This window comes from Lytechinus variegatus, chromosome 1 (assembly GCF_018143015.1).
Source record: "Lytechinus variegatus isolate NC3 chromosome 1, Lvar_3.0, whole genome shotgun sequence".
Lineage (NCBI taxonomy): Eukaryota > Metazoa > Echinodermata > Echinoidea > Temnopleuroida > Toxopneustidae > Lytechinus > Lytechinus variegatus.
This window is the reverse complement of record NC_054740.1, coordinates 57851544-57874943: the sequence shown is the minus strand read 5'-3', so window position 1 is coordinate 57874943 and position 23400 is coordinate 57851544. Positions and strand designations below refer to the sequence as shown.

Sequence of the window (23400 nt, the reverse complement as noted above, 5' to 3'; positions counted from 1 at the left end):
AGTGACTTTTGGTAGCATTTTGATAGATTTTTATTTGTATTACTGGGAAAAGTGATTGTATTAAAGAAGACTCGCATTTTTATGTTCTCTGGACCAGTGGTGGTACCGGGGGGGGGGGGGGGGGGGGCATTTCCCCCTGCCCAGAATGTTGCCCCCCCAGAAATTTTGAAAACTGAAAAAAATGTATAGTAAATGCTGTTATAAGCATCCTACTAAAGCTGTGAAGTGCTCCAAAGCAGCATTTTCACTCTTAAAATTTTGAAATTTTCACTCATCCATTCACTGTTAGCTCCCATTAAAAGTCACTAACTGTTCTTTCAGGTCATTAGAAGACATTCAAAAATTCACTCGCGCTTCCCACTTCTCGCGATTAGAGTTTTCACTATCGGTTTAGTGAGATAGGCATCCTGCGTGTTCATAATTTTCATAATAAATCAAAAAGTTTCAGCTCGCACTATACACTTGCCTCAATTGTTGACTTAGATACCCATCCCGTTTAAGATTACCAGTACAAAAAGTGCTTAGAACATCCAGTTATTTCAGGATATTGAAAATTTTCAGCTTGCACTTTGTGCTCACATATCATCTTCATGACCCACTGCAAACAATTTTTGCTCGTGCTTGACTTTGTCAAACAGGCAAGAAAATTTGTGTCCGTCTTTGCCCCCTGGTTTAAAAATCTCGGTGCCGCCACTGCCCTCAACATGCTTTGGTCGTTACTAGATTTTTTCTCTCTTGAATAACATGTCCGCACATTAGTACAAGTGATACCTGTGTAATAGCTCCATGCCTGTAGTATTTTCTTTTATTTCATTGTAGGATGAATAAATTTACTGAATAAATAAGGACAAGTGCCATGTCTGTGGATTGAACTCTGACTATTGTTTGTTTAGTCTGGTGCTGTAGACTCTTGCTAAGACACCTCCGCAAATGTGTTGCTGACATCCTTCCCCTCCGTATCTTATCCGTCTGATTTCTTGATGGAATTAAAGTCTTTGCTGAATCCATACAGGAAGTTAACATCTCTTACAACAAACACTTTTTATAACTTAACCAATTATGTTCTTCCCTTGTGTATGGTTTTACAGTGTATCTAAGGGTGTGTTTATGCTTCCATTGCGGAGCCAGAATCAGAGTTTTCAAACGTCGTTTCAGAATGCCGATCGCAAATGTGATTCTGGGAGTGCTGTTTATGCTTCATTTTTAGATGCGGAATCGCAATGTGCTGCTGGCTTTGCATCGTAATTTTCGTTGAGCAGGAAAGTGAGGTCTAATTGGGCGAGCCCTTTTTCGAATTTTTTTCCCCGAGTGTTGTTATGGTCGACTATTATTTTAACTCCGAACAATATCTATCTTTTAGTAATTGCATGGAGCTACTTGACATAGCCATAAAATTTCTACCATGGTGAGGATAATAGTAAGATAAAAAATATATACGTGTACATAAGTAAATAATTAAGACATTTGTTTATGCTACTGCAGGGCTTCTGGCTCAGCGAACTCTCCTCATCATAACTCATACTCTGTGTTCTTTAATTCTTCAACATTCAATGTGATAGTAGGCCTACATCTAATATTCAAATATGCAAATGTACATTGGTTATTATTAAAACCAGGGAGTTGAGTGGTGATTCCGTGGAGGTAGGCCTAACTCCCTGTAATAGAACCATGCAACCCTATTTGCCCACGGATTTTCATCTCACCGGAAGCATGTACCAAATGACGTCATTCAAACATAATACGATCATGGTCCTGTTTATACTTCCCCATAAACCTTGATTCTGGTTAAACAAAGAAAAGCACCTTTTTGTAAATGTACGATCGGCATTCTAAAACGTAGTTTAAATGAAAGTAAGGATGGACGCAATCGTGCTTAGCATAATCATGTATGAAAACACTGATTCTGGCCTGAAAAGAGGAAGCATAAACACACCGTGATATTCTTGATACTTCTACCATTCAGTTCTCATGTAGCCGTGGTTGCTGAGTTCCATCTATCACTCCCTCTCTGACGTTTTTTACCTAGTGAGGCATTAAACCCCTGTCAGCTGACATTCTCATTAGTACATGAATGAAATGTATTCTCTGCCAACGAAAGCACCTGGTTGAATTATCTCTAACATGGGTTGATGTCTATTTCAGCAGTGAGAGAAAGAGAGAGCGAGAGATAATAGAGTGAGGGGGGGGGGGGGGGGTGGGGGAAAAGGGAGCAGAACAATGGGAGTGATAAGTATTGGGGCAGGGGAAGGAACAGAAAGGGAGAAAGAGCGCGGGGGGGGGGGGTGGAGGCCACTTACATTGACGAGTGGATACCATGCGTGACCAAAAAAACATGCAAAAAGGATATCTTGATAAGATATGAAAATAGTAAAATGGGATTATAGACCTGTGTTTGGACAGAAATATCCTGTTTTAGTTTTCTGTTTTTCTTTTCTTTTCTGTTTTTCTTTCAGAAAGGATAAAGAAGTCAGAATAAAAGACAGGCAATCATTATAGTGGTTGACTGACTGAGGAAAAATTTATGGAAGGGATTTTTAGCCCTTTAGGGTCAGATTTTTTTCTGAGTGCTTATTGATTTCAGGCCATCCACTGCTCGCTTTTGTCCTTTCTACACTGCAAATAAATTTGAAACTACACCATTAGTATTCATGTAGACCCATACCATGCTTTTTGCACTGGTGTCAAATCATACTGTTGTTAGTTCAACACCTGTTGTAACACATTAAAAGATAAATGCATGGAGGTAGAAATGCAAGTTGTAGATGAAATGAGTTCATACAGAGTCCTGTCTCATGACTACCCTGTTGTCTGTATGTATAAATAAAAAAGATTTATACCAAAGTATTCTGGAAGAAGTTGTGTATTGTTGCAAAATTATCATAACAAGCATGAAATTTGACCACGATGCAGGGTCTTTTTCCAAGCAGTTTATATATGCTGTCCCCACATATGCTTATCTGTGTTGGTGTCCTTCAGTGTGACTGTTTGTACAGCTTAGATTTCACCAGATCTAGATCTAAGACCCCTGTTACATCTGAGAGATTCCCTACCTCGGGCCGGCCCGGGGCCTACCTCGGGTCGGAAAGAAATCAGATGTAAACATCCCAAACCTACCTCGGGCCACCTTTTAGCGAACCTACCCGAGACCACATCCAGAGGTAGTCTCGGGTAGGTATCGGGCCGGCCCCGGTCCACCGATTCGTAGATGTAAACGCACACAAGCTTTCGAACCTATCTCGGTCCGTTCGCCAGCTGTCAAATTACGTCATTGTGCGCGCTATCCCTTCCCCAGCCCCGTCGTTCTTCGAATGTTTTTGCGGCATGCGACACGTGAATTGTGATTGATAAAGTCTTTGATTTGAGTGAAAAGAAGCATTTTAAACGTATCCTTTTTAAGTCGATCATATCTTCAACGACTGCTGGGATCATCAGCATTCTTTCAGAATCTCGGGTAACTTCAATTAGCGCGCGAGAATTATTCGGAGCCTAGATCGAGAGCGCCTTTTAAAGTGTCAGCAATCGGATGCCGCTCGAAACAGTACAGATAGGGCGATAGGGGAGGGAATGAACACTGTGATGTAAACAGACCACATTTCGGACTCGGTCCGTTCGCGAAGCTAATCCACCAATAATCCAGTCAAGGTTGCAAGTGGACTCGGTCGGGTCTCGGGTAGGAAACTTTCAGATGTAACAGGGGTCTAAGATACTCAATTTATCTTGGTTTTACAGACTTTCTAATGAAATCACTGTTTACAGCAACTACTTGTATATTAATATAGACCCATACTAGAAGAACCTAGATCACTAATGGTACCCTGGTGGTCTAGTGGTTATGACAGTGGTCTAATAATCAAGAGGTCATGGGCCAAATCCGGCCCGGTCTGCCTGTGATTTTTACAGGCAGACTTCACACACTGCCTGGTCTGTATTACCCTTGTGGTATTGTTGGAGAAAATGAATATCTTATTACTCGTCTTTATCCTCCAATGAATAAACTTTGTGCAGGTGCATTTTGGTGTGTGACATTGTGCTTTTAATGTTTAAAATCTTGAAAAACTGTTGGGGAAAGTACCCAAAGACTTGTGTCATGTATCATCAGTGATTTTACGAACTGGCTCAAACCTTGGCTGGTCTCCAAATCAAAACTCAAAAGTTTAGATGCTTTTTTCTCATAACTTGATCGCGCTTTGAAAGAAACCAGATCAGTTATTCATACCATTATAAAGCATTCATTTTATTCTTTTTATGATGTACAATTTTTTCTACAATTCCTATTTATTCTCTGAATATTTGACTTGATATTCTATGCATGCTACATGAGCTAATACTTCTTTGGGTGTAGACCTACATCCTAGTTTTATTGTTTTCAAATGAGATGCTTGTTCATGTCTTCTTAATATAACTCCTTGTCTGGATGTTTTCATTAAAAGCCATTTCCTTCAATGCTTTGTGTGTACTACTATCAATGTAGTTTCTTTCATTATGTGGCTTCGGGTATAAGTAAACCAATGTAATCATTCATTCGGATCTAGACAATGAGCTTTGGCCATGTTGGGGGTATTCATTGAATTACCATTGTAACTTTGAAAGTTTATGGATATAGTTGATAGGGGTAATCAATTATCACTGTTCATCTTGCACAAGTCTTTAATAGGTCACTTGATCAAAGTCAAATGTCATTTAGGGCCAATGAATGTATAAGTTGTATCATTATAAGAATGGTGTTTTTAGTGATATAGGATTTTCGTTTTTGAAGTCAGCACTGCGGCTATATTGAATCGTGTGATGCAGGCGAGATTGCTATAGACGGTCCCCTTGTTACTGTCTCTCTCTGCTTGTATCCATGGTGTATCGTTAGTTTTACACCCTTTTTAAACAACATGATGAAGAAGTATTTTCTCCAGCTTTTATATTCATTTTGAAGTAAAGATATTAACCGGAAATTCACTTTCTTGATGTCATGTGAATTTTTTCTTTAAAGCGAGATGAGAATGATACTGTCAGTCAATCATTGATAATAGGGGAAATGATGATTTCAGACTATTTTAAAGGTCAAATCCACCCCAGAAAAATGTTGATTTGAATAATTAGAGAAAAATCAAACCAGCATATGGATGAAAATTTATCAAAATCGGATGTTATGACATTTAAAGTTTTGCTTATTTTTCACAAAACAGTGATAGGCCCAACTGAGATGGTCGATGATGTCCCTCACTCACTTTTTTGTTTTCTATTGTTTTAATCAATGATAAGGACCAACTTGACTGAACCATATATTATTAAATAATGCTAATTCCACATGTGCATGGAGGAATTAATCGTTGTTTTACTTGACACTGAGGAGAAAATTAGAATGTTTAATATAGTAAAATACAAAAGAAATAGTGAGTGGTCATCAGTCTCCTCTTTTGCATACGGACCATGATGTAAATGAAATTAAATGTTTTGTGAAATAAAGCGAAAGTTAAAAATGCCATAAATTTTTTTGTATTACATCCGATTTTGATGAAATTTTCTGGTTGTTATGCTGGTTGGATTTTTCTCTTTTCATTCAAAATCAACTTTTTGTTGGGGATGGACTTGTCCTTTAACAAAAAACAACATTTGCAATATTAGCTGTACAATTTCCTGTGTGAATGTTATTCCAGATCCCTTCAGGCTTAAGGAAGGAAAAAATGCATCCTGTCATACAGTATTATACAGTATTTGGTTCCGTTCTCGATTCCATTAACTCAGTCTGTTGCCTGAATGAAGGTAGGCATAGTGAATGTCTTCCTAGTACCCAGAGGTAATACGTGGGGGATTTCCTGACACTTGGGATAGACTGCGAAGCCAATGCTGTTTTGCTTTGATGAATGAACCTATTGAGTCATTAGACCAATGCATGGCCATTGTCATACTGCTGGTTCGATAGATCTCGATTTGTAGCAAGTTTCATAAACAGTGAGCAGCAGTTTCAAATAAATAGACAGTTTTACAACTCCAAGTGAGGCCGTGGATTCTCTGTTCGAAGTCATGAGCTGCAAGTTCATTGCCAAGAAGCAAATCCTTGTCTGTCAGAGTACTAATTACTCCCCAAACCTGCTTTTCCCTTGTATCTAATGCTACCTGTTATCAGACATCACAGAGCTGCTAATTAGGAGACGTAGAAAGTATTTCGATAGCATGTGAATGATGTACAGTACATGCATGCATGTGAGGGTGATTATTATGCAATCGGGCCCAATTCATCGCATGTTAATTAGTGGGGCCTCTCTATCAAATTTCCGTTGTTGTGATAGTCCTCTGTTACACCTAAGTTGTTTTGGAATCATCATGCCTAGTGGATCAGAGTGAATCTGTCGGTGGCACCTGGGTCACAAGACAAGAAGGAAACAACAAATTTGTTTTGATTTGTCAACAAGTAGCGAAGATATAAAGTGGTTGATTGTGATTGCCAGCAGACGTAATTGATTTGCCAGTCTGTTGGGTAGGAGCGTTTTGGATACCTAGTGAAAAGTTTTGATGCTTCACATTATTTTGTTCGAGAAAGGAGAAATCATGCCAACGGCCACGAAGAGTAAGTTCTTTATATTTGTTTACACATTGTATACAAATAGTAATTCATAATCCAGTGACTTTTAAATCTCTTCTCTACCAGAGTTGTTACAAGAGTTAATGATATATAACTACTTAGTGAAAATGTATAGGGTTGCATTGGGCTAGCAATAAAGGCATGGTCTATCCTAGACAGCTGGCAGCCATCCGTTTCAAGGAGTTAAATTTTTTTTTTAATTTCTCCTCTTCCACAGACGACTCACTATCGTTAAGCCACCATTAGGGGGTTAACAATGCGAAATCCCCCTGACAGGGCTCATCAGTATTTTTCTTTATTTCACAAAAATATATAAAGAGAACTGTACCAAAATAAAGATTATTATTCTGTTTTGGCCTGAAATGCACCAAAACGGGGAAAAATAAACTTAAGAGGGAAAAAACAGTGACTTCGGATGTCGCGCAACTTCCCTCCCTGTTTTATCCGAACTTAATACCCAAACGTATAGTCCCTGTACAGAACTTCGGTCTCTGTATTTGGGTGAAGCCAACGGAGTTCAGCAGAACATCCAACATAACAGAGACTGAAGCTTTTGGTCTAGGTCTATCCCTACAGAGTCAATTTTAGGTGGTTTCAGACCGCCTCGAAGTTCGCCAGTTCCAGGTATTCTCTGATCGGGAAATTTACCCCGATCAGAAAATACCAGGTATTTTGGTAATGTGAAAGCAAACTACGCGTAATTTCCCCGAAAGAAAATACCCGCTAAATAGTGGGTACTTGGCGAAATTACGAGAACTTTCGTGGGGATTTTTCCAAGGTCGCAGGTATTTTGGCGATGTGAAAGCAAATTACGGGAACTTTTAGCCCAGCGTGTCGTTGGGCGGGGCGGCGTGGGTGGCTGCTGGGCTAGTGATTTTGAATCTCGCGCCTTGCCTGCTTATCAGACCATACTGCGCATGCTCGTAACTTCGGGAACTTATCCAGAAGGATGTGTTTCGGGGCGGTGTGAATGCAGGAATAATTAACGGGTATTTTTTAGCCTTAGAAAGTTCTCGTAATTTAACGGGGATTCTTGTGATCGAGGCGGTTTGAAACCACCTAGAGAGTACCGAAGTGTGACGTCACTGTCATGACAATGAACTGACTGGTTCTAAGCAGAGTCGCAGCCGACGATCATCTATACATATTTGTATTTCACAAAAATTACCACCATTCTAAGGTTGTAAGAGATGAAATTCCATTTGCAGAGACTGAGTTCATCATCTGTCAATATTTTGAATTATTTTCGGGCATAATATTGAATGTTCAAAACTGAATTTTGACTCCTATTATTTTGAAATTTTATAGACATAATTAAAGTAAGATAAAATAGTATAAACTTGATGAAATTGACTCCAGGGAACATGGTCCTCTTCAAGTTCTGTAGGCATCACTACAAGCAATTTGGGCCTTCGGACAGAATTGATAAGAATCATCACCTTTTAAAGGTAAAGCAAACTGTTTCTTGAGAAAGTCTTTTAAATCAAGGTTGTCACCATATCCTCAAATACTAAGATCTGGAACATAAATGTAATTTTTTCTTTGTGAAATCATGAAATCTTAGTTCAAAACCCATTATTCTGATGATGACTAACACAGAAAAGCATGTGTTGGACAGTGTATTAATATTGCTTGGAAAAAAAACAGACATTTGATGGAATTCTGTACTAATTTTGCTCATTTCTCAGCAATTATGCATTTTCTTCCAGAGCAATTTGGCACATAGTTTTTCATTTGTACTGTATAAAAACACTTGGGTGGTAATTTTATGGATTCTGTTCGAAACTCATTTGAAATCATTGTTACCACAACTGGTATTTGGCTCAAGCATTTTGTATATCTGGGTTAATATGTGAGTAAATTTCGCATACTTTATGTATATGTTAGGTTAAATTATATTTCTTATCTTTAACAAAATCAGCAATATTACAATGGGAACCCATGAAATTTCTGTTTCTTGTCCTTTTTCCCTTTTATACGATTTTTAACTCTCAAAAGTTGTATGTTTTGTATGTTTCCCTTTTCTTGCTCATTTGTTTGCTTCGTTTTTGTTCTTGTATGTAAGAGATAGGATGTGCAGTCAAATATCAAGAAATACTTCTATGTAATTAAACCATGCTTGGGTTAAACTTTGTGTCTGTGTGTTGCATTTTGAATATGATGGCGATCTGCTTTTCTATTCAATATTAATCAATATAACAGTTAAAGGGCAATGCCTGATATCGATACCATGCTGTGTCATGTGAATATTCATGGTCATTGCCAATGAGGGATTAGTCGATTAGACCCCCATGTCTGAGAGAAAAAAAGGAAACCATGTTTTCATATTTCCAGCTGTCTTACTGGCATGAGTCATGTGAGTCATTAAGAAAAAAATTCAGCAAAATTCATTAGCACTGTTCCCTCACTAGTTCATGTGAATAATCATGATTAAAATTTTAAAAGTTTAATTCGATTTTTTTTTCTTCCCTATAAGTCATAAAGTGGAAGAAAAGTGTGGAAATTGTGTTTTTTTATTGTTAAGCTATGGATTTAGGATTCCATTTAGTTTAAGGAAGTATAAAGAAATATAAAGATATTCATGAGAATCTAACCAGCATTCATATATCAAATATGTACAGACCTTCACGGTCTGATTGTAGCCTATCATTGAATTGTAAAATCGTATAAAACTTTCTGAGAAAGGATTCTGTGTCAGTCGATGATTGATGCTTCCTCCAGTATTTCAAAAGAAATCAATCCTTTCATAATACTTCATTCATCACTGTTTCCTCTTTATTTCTTATATCATAATCTAAATTTTATTCATTTACTGGTCTAGTACTGAAACAGAAAAAAGCAATATGTAGATAGCAATAGATTCAGAAAAAGTATCAAGTTTCATTTTAATTCTTGGAGACGAACAGAAAAATGGATTGTTTGTTTTTTAAACCTTTGATCAGATTCCCATTATGGAATTGAAGGAAATTGTATAGAGACTATACACAATGGATGCATAGCGTTTTCCAATGGATGGCACAATTTTTTCTGTTTACATCCTCTTTGCATCTGAACGTGCAGTGGGACTGGACCTTTAAAGCTAAATGATAGTAGTTGCAGTAAAACACTAATTTTGTGAGAAAGTCTGTAAACCAAGGTTAAGTATGACTATATCATCGTGGATCTAGATCTGGTACAGTTACATAAACTGAACTTTGTGAAATCATAAAATCTAAGCTGAAATACGATCACACTGAAGATCGCCAACACAGATAGACACATGTGGGACAGTGTATTATTATTGCTGGAATAAAGACCCGACGGAAGTGACCAAATCCGTGCTTATTTTGCTTATTTCTCAGCAATTACACAATTTCTTCCAGAATCCTTTGGCACATATTTTTTATTCATACAAACAAACACTTGGGTGGTCATTATATTAGATTCTGAAAAAAGTCCTTTTGAGATTGTTACCAAAACTAGAATTTACCTTTAAATTTGATTTTTACAGTTAAGATGAGTGAAAATCATCAAAACCTTTAAAACAATAATGATTCCTCTTTTGTATTCATGCAGTGATTTAAGCCTCTGTATTCTGTGCAATGAGATCTTAGTGTAATTTTTCTCCGATTTACAGTGTCGTTGGGAAATTTTCACGTAAAGTTGAAATAATCAGCAGCGTAGAGGTACGGGAACGTCAACTGAAAATGAAACTATTTTCATCAACGTACGAATGTGATACTGAACGAGCGATGTCACTACTTCAGGTCAACTATTGCTATGTTGCAGTCGCAGTAATCGAGAGCTCGGTTATAACACGTTCGGGATCCTTTCTCCGAACCCAGCTCGATGTTGGAGCTCGTTTCAGCAGCATTTTCACGCTCTCATTACCGAACTTGAAAACACCCAGTGAGCGGAGCTGAGCCCGAGCTGAGCTGAATGAGGCCAGGCTTGTACGTGCCCTCTTGAGCGGTGGCATCATTTTGGTTATAAACTTTGCAAAAGGACTTTTGTCTTCCATTTTAAGGAGAGGGGATGATCTAACCAGGGAATCATTGAAAATTAATTCCCTGATACAAAGGATCTTTATCAAAATTTTGAGTTGATTTGATTTGTTCATACTTGACTTGTTTAACAAACCAAGCTTCCTTCATAAATATGCAAAAAAATAACAACATCCATGTTGTATTTGAGATGTCCTTTATGAATTATCGATGCGCACTGTCTCATAGATTTTTAAACAACCAGGATAGCACAGATGTGCAAATACAACTGTGTAGTGCCCTAATCGAATCTTCCTCCAACTCTCTCTCATCATTTATGCAAAACGTGTCTTGAGCACAGCGGAAGCAGTAGACTTTAATGTAACGCGGGTCAAAGGTCATCACTAGGTACTGCCTTCCCTTTTCGCCATCGCTGCACTGACTGACGTTAAGAGAGGCATCACATTGGATGTAGACTGTGTAACATGAGTCATCGATATAAATAGATGATGATGGAAGGGGGTTCTAAATCTGTATTTCAATTCACTTCTTATCATCTGTCTCTAGCTGGCACAACCAGTATCATTCTATTAAAAAGGGCATGTTTATGCTTCCACTTTTCAGGCATTTTGGTACATGATTATTCCAAGACAGAGTTGCATCCATGCTAAGCACAAACAGCACTCCTGGAACGTTTGCGATGGGCATTCTGAAATGACATTTGAAAACGCTGATTCTGTCTGTGCAATGGAAGCATAAACACACCCTAATTCCCTCAGAGGCTCTCACAGGTTTTTGTTTTTTCGTGTGAATGGAAGGGGAAAGATTTTCTACTCGCTAGTTGGTTTCTCTTCCTTTTCGAGACGGCTGTGGTGCTGGAGAATTACTTGGTCTCTTTCTTTCTATTCAGGTGTCTTACCAGAAATTGTTGCAGTCCTTAAAATTCAAGTCCACCTCAGAAAAAAGTTGTTTTGAATCAACAGAGAAAAATCAGACAAGCATAATGCTGAAAATTTCATCAAAATCGGATGTAAAACAAGAAAGTTATGACATTTTGAAATTTCGCTTATTTTTCACAAAATAGTTGTATGCACAATTTAGTCACATGCATATGAGAGAATCGATGATGTCCCTCCCTCACTATTCGTTTTTTTTATTGTTTGAATTATACAATATTTCAATTTTTACAGATTTGACAATAAGGACCAACTTGACAACCATATAATGTTAAGCAAAGGCAACTCCACATGTTCAGGAGCAAATAAAACTTTGTTTCACAGGACAGTGAGGAAAAAAATGAGAATGTGGTATTGAATACTCTCTCTTGCATCCAATGTATGTGCATGTATGTTCCATATGGGTATTCACATTGAGTGCTCATTTGGCACTAGCTGTGTAAAATATGGATGGAAACATAGAGAGAAATCAGCAGTAAATGTTTTTGTATTATATATAATAGTCATGATAAACAAAACACTCATAAACAGTTCAGTGAATTCAAAGAGAAAGAGAAAGAACATTCAGGAGAGAATAAAGCACCTGTATAATGTAGATTAATCCTGTATGCCAATAATTTACTCTGATCCATGATTTATCTTGGGATTGCAATATTCTGAAAGAGCTCTGCTTATAATTTTACCGTATTTTATTTTTGTCTTCATATATAAATAAATCAAATTATGACATTCACCACAAACCCTTTCCTGTCTTTATTACAATGGTGCATCAGAAATATGTTTTACTGCATACTTTTAAAATGATCAAATTTTTCTTTAGTTCTCCGGAAAGAAAAACAGGAAATTGGGAGACAAATTGTCCTGATTGTAAAGTGAGAACCAGAGGTGGTGGGTACGGCATAATTTTCCATTCATCCTTTTCATCCTAACAGACGAAGGTATCATTGACACAAATTTTGGTGTTTTTCATATCCCTGAAGTGGTGATTCTTTTTTTATTGTGTGAGAAATGAACAAATGCAGATTGTGGTTTTTATGTGAGCATAAATAAATTCATCATTTATTTTTCTCATTAATTCACTATAGAATGAAATTTGGATATGGTATAGGCGGTAGCTGATATTCGTGGTGACCCCATTACCAGTGGATATCATTAAAATGGAAATTAGAAAAGTACACACCAAGTGATTCATTATTGAAATATATTATAAGGCTTATCTTATATCTTATCTTATGTTACATTTTCCAGCTTCATGGAGAAAGTACTTAATTAGCACCAATACAAATTAAGGGTGTGTTTATCCTTCCATTTTGAACACAGAATTAACTTTTTTTCATTGCCCCAATGGCATGGATATAATTTAATCATGAAACAAAATATCAAGTGTTTCATACATGTACATTGTACATCATTGGACACACATTAAAATATTAGAATATGAGATCATGCTGAATACTTTGCCAAAATAGGAGATCATATGTGTTATTTTAAGGTACTGTTTTACCCCATCCCTTCATCTCTTCTAAAGATGATTCTCAGTGGGTTTTTTTTCTTGTATTTTCCTATGATGATCTACTCGCTTATATTATAAAATATCCAAATCAGAAAACAAAGGTTTTTTTTCCAGTCTGAAAGCAGTTTACCTGTAATATCCTTGATGAGGTTACCCGCAAGTTACTTTTCAAAATTATGAGACTTTTCATGGGAATATATCCAATGTCACAGTTTTTTTTCTGTTAGAAAGCCAGTTATGAGAACTGATACTTTCATACTTTAATATTGAGGTGTATAAGAATACAAGAATCTTATTCCTTGTTATCCTTACGTTGACTTTATTTGGTAAAGTGGTTGTGAATGCACAAAATGAATTAGGCAGGTATCTTGAAGCCGGAAAGAATTGTACTAATACTTGTAATTGAGAAGGTATGAAATTGAAAGCGCCTTCTGAGTGAAAGTTTGTTGAACCTGTGAACTCCAATTATGCATGTGATTGGATAGTCTACATATATCAGACACTTTGTCACAAATCTGGCTCAGTACTAGTTTTTACAAGTTCAAAACTGGCAAAATACATTACGAAGTGGTTCCTTGGATTAGAAATATTCATATCTCAATAAACAGTAAAATTCACAGCAAATGCTGAAAATTGGATCAAAATTGGATAACAAATAGCAAAGTTATTGAATTTTAAAGATTTGCATTATTCTGCTGAAACAGTGCTAGGCATGTCTTTATGAATATTCATTAGGTGGGCTGATGATGTCACATCCCTGCTTATTCTATTTGTATTTTATCTATGAGATTAGATTTATTCAAAATTCTTCTGCCAAGAAATGATTAAGTGCATTAGTCATTTATTGCTGCAACTTATTTCATCATAATAAAGACACATTAACACAGGTATGAACAAATAAAAACATTTATGATTCATGTATAAAGTGGGTAAATGACATCATCATCCCATCTGGTGAATATTCATGAGGATGTGCATATAACTGTTTTCACAAAATATTGATAAAATTTAAAATTCAATAACTTTTTTATCTGATTTTGATGAAATTTTCAGCCCGGACTATCCCTTTAAATAACTTGAGAGATTAAATACTAATGAATGCATATTGTTGTCATATTGACTAGATGAATGATTGGGACAGCTATATACCCATTGTAAACAAATTGTTAATTTCAACAAACGTCAAGGCCAAGCCACGTAGAACATAATTTCTTGTTTCGAATAATTTATCATTAAAGGGGTACCTCGAGCCGAAAGAATTGAATAGAGTAAAATTCATTCAATAGTTTGTTGGGGTGGACTTGTCCTTTAAAATGAAAGAAGTTACAGAAATGAATCTACTGTATTCAATCAGTTGTCAATCCAATTTATATAATTCTCGGAGGACAAAATTTGAATAAACATAATTTCATTTAATAGAATACAAAATAACAAGTGGGGATATAACATCAATTTACTAATTGAATATCCGTGAACACAAGCATAAAACTGTCTTACTGAAATAATTCATATCTTTAAAATATCACAACTTTGATATTCCTTCTCTCATTTTGATCAGTGTTTTCATTTTCAGTGTTTTTATTTTTTGTCTGATTGTTTTTATTGTGTTCAAAATTTAAAATCATATAATTTTTCAGACTGGAGTACTACCCCTTTAATGCAGAGATGAATTTTTTTTAGTTAGCATCAATCATTGTCCAATACTGAGTATGTGTGAATTTCCGTCCTATCACACTGAGTGTGCTCTGCAAAGACGTTATGATATATTTACTAGACTGAAAGCTACATGCGCGTTTGACACAAAACAAATGAGATTAGGCTATGCCTACCGCTAAGCCCTCATTGATATATTATGCAAAAAGAAAACAATTGATAAATTTTCTCAGATTTTAAATTGACGGAGATGGGTCATTATTTCGCTTAAATCCGTACTAAACTTTTAAAACATTCTTATAAATATGTCAATAAGAAAGAAAAGAATGATTTTTTATTGCTATCTGAAAGGGAAAGCTCACCAAGATAGGTTGGTTTTAATAAAAGCAGATAAAATAGAGAAAAATGCGAGTGAAAATCATAAAAATCCAAAGAATAAGAGAGCTATGAATGTTTTTTTTTTTTATTTGTAATGTTATGTGCATATAGCTTTCCCATATATCATGTAATATACATTTCATATATTCCAATTTTGGAATGGAATATGATTAATACAAATGTGTTCCTTGTAGAAGGAGAATGAAATTCTGATATTTCAAACGTACAGATAAAATCACTTTCAATTTTTTGAGAAAAAAAATTGCATTTGGGGGAATTTATATCAGATGGCTGAGCTGCTTTGCTGTAAAGTCACAGAATAAAAAGTTCAGAATTCCATAACTGTTTGACAGATTTCATCAAACTTTCACAAATATTTTTCACCTATTTTTTCGGCTTGTATTACATCAATGTAACAATGAAACATAAATAATGCAGTTTAAGAAACAAAGGCGAGAAGGCTGACATAAAGGAAGAGGAAGGAAAGGAGAATGGGGATTACAAAAGGGAAAAAGAATGTGGCTTGTTGGAGAACATTTCAATGCAAAATGACCAGGTTTTCATAAAAAAAAATCATAATGAAATATTGTCTACAATAACTCTGAGAGGAAAATGAGTATTAGCCCCTTAATACTTTTATTAGTCCTTACCATGTGAGAACATTCGGCTGTTGTATTGAAATGTCACAAAAAAATATCTACAATGAGTCATTCAATGCTATGTTCAGGATTTTGTGTCTGACCCCAATGTTTACATTTGGGACTACACTGTTTGTTCTAACATCTCTTTGCCCTACTGTTGAAAATAATCACCCTTTTTGAGAAGGTTGTCAACAATTTTTGAGATTGAGAGCCAATATATGGTCCATGATCTATTCATTTAAACTTCATACATGTAGTTGTTACAAGTATGTATGAGTATTATGCATGTGTGAATTAAGAAATTATTAAAACGTCATTGAAATATTTTGTTTAGATTCATTTAAATCTACCAGCATATATATATATTTCGTTTTATGAATTCTAAATATAGCATTTACCATTTGAACTTTCTTTGTATGATAATTTGAAGGAGAGTTTCTCCTAATTTACCACCGCCCCCTAAAAAAAAGGTGCTCCTAAGATATCTCCAAGATTTATGAAAATGGATTGACGGTAAACATTGATATTAATCTTATACGAGATGCAAATATGTATTTATCATCACTTGATAAAATGGTTTACTCTGATTAAATATCTAGTGTAATATGGCATTTTATTTTTTTTTCTTTCGAAATTGACATATCTGACCACATCTTTATATTGTATCGTTATATGGTTATAGTATGATGATGGTGATGAATTATATGTATACATCTTTTTCCTCCATGCTTTTATTGAAGGGGCACATCTAACCTGATTTTTTTTCACAAACAACACAACATTAATGACATATATGGAATTCTATAATTCTTTATTTTTTGTGAATAAATTAGAACATATTGTGCTGTTGAAAAATATAATCATCCCTTTACTTATGTTCCCCTTGCAGGTTTCAAGGGATTATTTCACCGTAAACGGGAGATTGATTCAGGCCATCCAGATGTGTCACCCACTGGGGGCGACAGTCAAGGGTCGCAACAGCTTTCATCCTCAGCCAATGACCTCCATCCGGTGTCATACGCGGGTAATCTACATGATCTCCCAGAGAGACCCAGTGCATTCAATCGAGTTCTTCAACAAATTAAAACTAGGCCTACTACTATGTAAGTATATTCTGATGAGGTTAAAGGGATGGTCCGGGCTATAAACATTTATATATAAATAAATAGAGTCAAATTCTGAGAGAAAAATGCTGAAAATTTCATCAAAATTGGATGACAAATAACGAAGTTATTGAATTTTAAAGTTTATCAATATTTTGTGAAAACAGTAAAATGCACATCGTCATGAATATTCATTAGGTGGACTTTCGTTTATGTTTATGTTAGTACATGAAATCATATTTTGTTTCATTTTTTCATACATGTGTAAATGATGTGTCTCCATTATGATGAAATAAGTTGCGGCAATAAATAATTAATGCACTTAATCAGTTGTCAATCCTATCGTTTTAGTTCTTGGTAGAAAATTTTGGAATAAACCTAAATTCATATAATAGAATACAAAAGAGCAAGTGGGGATGTGACATCATCAGCCCACCTAATGAATATTCATAAAGACATTCCTAGAACTGTATAATTGGAATAATACAAATCTTTAAAATTCAATAACTTTGTTATTTGTCATCCAATTTTCGATCAAATTTTCAGCATTTTGCTCTGTGAATTTTACACTATTATCTCCAGCCTGGACCATCCCTTTAAACATGAGCCTGTTACATTAAGCATAGCAATTGACGATGAGCCTGATTGGTCATACACAATATTCAATGCAATCAGTTATACTAATCAGCCCCAAGATTGATCGCTGACGTGTGTGTTACAGGCCACAAGTATTTTGTGAAATAAATTACTTGTTTACCGTGTTCACACGTTGCACCGGCTCGCGGTGCAGATCCAAGAGCCAGTGCAGACTCGCCTTTTTTTATGTGTATAAATGCGATTAACTTACCACGACTCGCGGGTCAGACATGGCAATTTTGCTCCGCCAAAATAGTAGGGTCAGACCCCCGAGCCAGTGCAGACACAGCAATTTTTCTCCATGTAAACAAAAAGTCAAGTCTTTAGCAGCAATTAGTGCGTGTTTCATGACATAAATTTTATCCACTAATCTTTGTTTTTGCCCTGCGAGCTATGGCAGCTTGAAAACATGACACACAGACGCAGGATAATCTGCGAGGCGAGTCTGCACCGGCTCTCAGGTCTGCACTGGAGTCGGGGCAGTGTGTAAATGCGGTAGGAGTGTACCAGAAGATAAATACTCACAAGTTAGTAGTACTGTTTGAAAATTACATGTATTTTCACAAGATTTTTATGTGAAGGTCGGAAGGAATTTCGCAATTAGGAAGTTCACCCTAGCAATTGGTTTGCTAATTTGAAATTTACAGTCTTCGGGATCGCAATTGCCAATATTGCTCTCTGATTTATTTCAAACTTCACCATTCTGTTTGACTAATTTTTCTCCTCATACAACATTTTATGACCAAGGTTTGATTCTTTTTTTCTTTTTTTTTTGCTCCCCAATGAAAGGCGCATACAGGGCATGTGTCCCTTACAACTACCACTGTCAAACACAGATCAAAGGTGTTGAAATCTATTAACTTACTTTCATCAAGGATCTATGCTTTCACCTTGCCAAAGCAAAACTGCTAATTGCTGTATATACGGACATGTAAGGCATTTATAAACAACCTGAGAGTCTGCTGCAACTGAATTTTGTTTCCAATTCTACTTCCGGCATCATGTGATGTAATGTGATCAGGTTGTTTTTCCAGTTTCACTTTTTAAGACAATGTCATAGAAATGTTAAAAATCTATTTATATATATATATAGCCCTATACATAATAGTTCTCAGAATACCTTAGATTGTGTATATGCGCCCATTTGTGTGGTAGCGTTATAACGTAGTCACATGACTGACAATGCATCCTGTTTGAGCCAGCCTAAATTATTCTGATAAGCCTGACATTGAGGCTAATTGCCACCTTTTTTCAGTCAAGTACATTCCGTCTGTTTGTTTCAATACTTGAGGACTTGATTTTGGGATTTGAGTCAACAGTTCGTTAATATGTCTACCACGGAACAGCATGATCTCTACTTTACTCTTGCTAATTGTCCATGTAATTTATGACGTACCATTCAAAGTGCTCATTGTATCGGTACTAAAAGGAAGTGTGGTTTTGTTGACAGAAACAAATTGGATTGAGTCAAATGTGATAGGGAGTTTTCTCTGCTGTGTTGTTTTCATTTTGAAGGATATGTTTCCATGGATTTGCACCTTCTAAATTGTGCATGGAGCCTCATTCAATCAAATGTTCTGTAAATGCATTGAAGATCTGGCAGATCAACTATCTTACAAGAGTAGTGGGCATCATCCTTTCTGTTTTTTTCCAAACGGCAAATAGGATTTCGTCGTGAAGTGTTTGGAATATTTTGTGCTTTTGGATCAAAATAATTGTATTTAGTTCTTTTTCTTCACTTATCATATTCACTTGACAAAGAGATTCATAAACATTGGGAAATATTTTTCACTATGTATTTCTTATTTGTTTTTTTTTTATTAAACCTGAATATGTCTTTATTTTGTGATTATTTTGATATGCTTGACTTTTGATATAATGCTGCTCATCCAGTGTTGTATCTTTTAGCTGTCTTGTTACTTATTGTCAATTATTGTAGATTGCGGTGAGTTAATTGGATATCGCCATGGCAACATTCTGAGTGCAGTTGGTGGGCTCACCTTTTGGAGTGTTTATGACCTTAATTGTAAATGCGTATACTAAGTTATTTTTGCTTGATAGAATTTCTTGTTGGGCAAGCACTTTGTTTTTATTGCAGTGAATATAAAAAAGATGTTTTTTTAGGGGGTTGTTTTATATATATCACATACATGCACAATATTTAATAATTTAGTGTGATAGATTATTATTGTTGTAAAAAAGGAAACATATTCATGATTTTTGTTAGTGGGGGGGTGCTTATTTGTGTTTGATCATTCCCTTTCAATCTACCTGCAAAGTATTGTTTTTTTCTGGATGGGTCATTGTCAAGGTGAATGTAATGAGATATTATTTGGATTAAGACTAAGCATGCTATATTTTTATAATGTGGGCCTACCCTTGGGGGAGGAAGATTACTGATATGTTTTAACCAAAGGAGTCAACAAGGTTATCAATATCCTTGGAAGAAATCATTGTCCTCTACAGTCGAATTGTTGATACTGTATTTAAAGGCATTAGTAGTAAATTCTTCATTTGAATTAGGGTGGTAATATTTTGGAAACCGAAAAAAAGGGCTAATAATATGTCAATGATGTATCTGCCTGATTCGCTATTGCCCGTATATATTGTATACAAATTATGCCAGTGGCTGAACTGGAAATATACTTTGCAGTTTGCACCACTTGAATAGATAACTGGTGTTAGCTGAACCTGACTACACTATTTATTACAAAACTTGGATGATCAAGAGGTTTTTGACGTGTTAGTGCTGAAAAAAGGCTCATTATGTGTTCAATGGACCATTTCTCATAAAATTTAAGCCAGTTTTAGAAAACGTATGCCAGTTTACGATTATGAATTTGAATACAATATGATTTGGTAATTTTCAAATCCTGCTAACTTAGATTGCCTGTACGTAGCATTCATTGTAGGCACACTGTATGTGTATTGATAAGTGTACATCATCCGGATTTTATCTGAAAAGAAAGAAACCAGTCTTTTCATTTATAAGAACCTTGTTGGCTTACCTCAAACAAAATAACCATATTTGTGGTTGCTTTTGTGGTACATTCAAAATCAGTAAACGGACATATTGATTCTCATGTTTCTCATGTCTGCATGTTGATAGTATTTCTTTCTCATTCCCCCCCCACTAAGGGTGTGTTTATGCTTCCATTGCAAGGACAGAATCAGCGATTTCAAACGTCGATTCAAAACGCCGATCGTAAACGTGGTTCTGGGAGTGCTGTTTAAGCTTAACTTTTCAGAGCAAATCATGATCCCCAGCTGGCTTCGCATTGTAAAGCGAGGTCAAATTGGGCGCGCCTTTTTTCGAAAGTTTTTTTCAGATTGTTGTTTACGTAGAGATAACATGGAGCAATACTGTATTTGCCCGGGGATTTTCATCTCACCGGAAGGATGTACCAAATGACGTCATTTAAACACGTTTACGATCGTGGTTCTGTTTATACTTACCCAGAAAGCCTGATTCTGGTCAAACAACGTTTACAAACGCACCTTTTTGTGAGTTTACGGTCGGCGTTTTGAAACAGCGTTTAAATGAAAGTAAGCATGGACGCAACCGTGTTTTGAACTAATCACGTTTGGAAACGCTGATTCTGGCCTGAAAAGTGGAAGCATAAACACGGTCTAAGATGGCCAATTCTTAATACATTTGTTGCGAATGTGATGGTATTCTTCTATGCTAAAAAGAAAAGAATTTAATAGCTGCATTACAAATCCATGTGTGATCGCTCTGTGAATGGATTCTTTCATTTTGTGGCTACAAATGTATGCTGTGTCTTGTGACTCAATTCAAAGTGAACAAATGTGCACAGCCACATGTATGACTATCACGTCTCACAATTCAAGTACTACATGTATATCAATGTATCATTCATGCTTCCTTTTTGCCAAAGCTTTCACTTTCTTGTTAATGTAACTCTGGGTCTGAATAGTATAATGTGAAAGTATAAGATTGCAATATGGTAGTACTGTTTATGTACAGGATACATGTGTGTGGATTTCTAAGGGAGCTGCCGGGAAGAGGAGGGGGGGGGGGGACAACTATATTGCTGTACACACACACACACACACACACACACACATGACCGAACAAACATGTTTTAATTTTAAAATTGTTAGAAATGCATGCAAAAATACTTGAAACTTGTTTAGGGTGGGTTTGTAAGAAGCTGTGGTAGCGCGTGTGTCAAGCATTAGTTTTCAATCCATTTTTTCATAGACTTATAGGCCCGAATTCGCAAAGGTGGTTTTGAATATGCGCTTTTGCCCAGGTGCGCCAAATTTACACCTGTTACATGGTTAAGTACGCTATTTTATTCACAAGTCAATACACTATTTTTAGAGTGGACTCATAATAAAATAGCATACTTAAAGGTCAAGTCCACCTCAGGAAAATGTTGATTTCAATCAATAGAGAAAATTCAGATATGCATAATGCTGAAAATTTCGTCAAAATGGGATGTAAAATAAGTTATGACATTTTGAATTATTACTTCTTTCCACAAAATAGTTATGTGCACAATTTAATCACATGCAAATGAGAGACTTTATGATGTCCCTCACTCTTTATTTCTTTGGTTTTGTTGTTTGAATTAGACAATATTTCAATTTTTACAGATTTGTCAATTAGGACCAATTTGACTGAACCATTCTGCATGTTTAGGGAGAATTAAAACCTTGTTTCACATGACAATGAGGAGAAAATTATAATTTTTTTCATATTTCATATAAAATACAAAAGAAATAGTAAGGGAGTGATGTCATTAGTTCCCCCTCATTTGCATACCGACCAGGATGTGCATATTTTGTGAAATAGAAGCGAAACTTGAAAATTTCACAACTTTCGGGTGGACTTGCTCTATAACCATGGCAACAGGCGACAAATTTGGCGTGCTGTGGCAAAAGTGCACATCAGCATTGGATATGTTTTTAATATACATGGTAAAGAAGCAAAATTAATGAAGGAAATCTGCAAAAACCATTGGTTCAACTGATGGTTTTCAAAACCACCTTTTTGGCTCTAATAAGATTTCAGTTTTAATTTGTTTTCTTTCAAGAGGAATTTAGATTGGAAAAGGGAGTTAAGTGACGATTACAAACATTTGTGGTTTAAAAATAACAATTTATGCCAATTTTTGTGGATACGCTACTCTAGGGCCTCGTTCAAATTCATTCAGAATCAGTTTTACATTTATTTTGAGGATTCGGTTGAGATCAATTCTTGTAATGTTAAAGAGAAATTCCAGTAATTGCAGTAAACACTGATTTCATGAGAAAGTCTGTAAAACCAGGCTTAATTGTCAGAATATCATCGAGGATCTAGATCTGGTACATTTACATAAACTGAACTTTGTGAAATCTTGAAATCTACGCTGAAAAATGTTCACACTGAAGATCACCAACACAGATAGGCACACGTGGGACAGTGTATTAATATTGCTGGAATAAAGACCCGACGGAAGTGACCGAATCCGCGCTTATTATGCTTATTTCTCAGCAATTACACAATTTCTTCCAGAATCCTTTGGCACATATTTTTTATTCATACAAACAGACACTTAGGTGGTCATTATATTAGATTCTGTCAAAAGTCATTTTGGGATCGTTACCAAAACTGGAATTTATCTTTAATACCTGGTCAAGTTTTAATTTTGCATATAAAACATGATTATTATAGAGTAGGGGTTTCTTTGTACCTTTATATTTTAGTGCCACAATGACACCAGTTAAATACCTTTAAAGATCTGACAAATTCATCTCAACAAATGAAGCAATACAATCACTCCAATTTCTTATCTCAAGGGGTGTTGTTTGCAGTGCATAATTGGAAATTGTTCTTTGCGCTATTAAGATATTAATCCAAAGTTCACTTGATACCAGTTTCTATTGATCATTATTTGGTATCACCAATCCGCAATTAAATAGTTAATCATGAACCAATAGAAGATACATTGTAGAATGACTAGCATTTATTATTT

At 35.7% G+C, this 23400-nt stretch overlaps 1 pseudogene; it reads left to right on the top strand.

Moving 5' to 3' along the window:
• LOC121418095 overlaps positions 1–23400 on the top strand; it is an 87849-nt pseudogene that overhangs the window by 39354 nt on the left and 25095 nt on the right.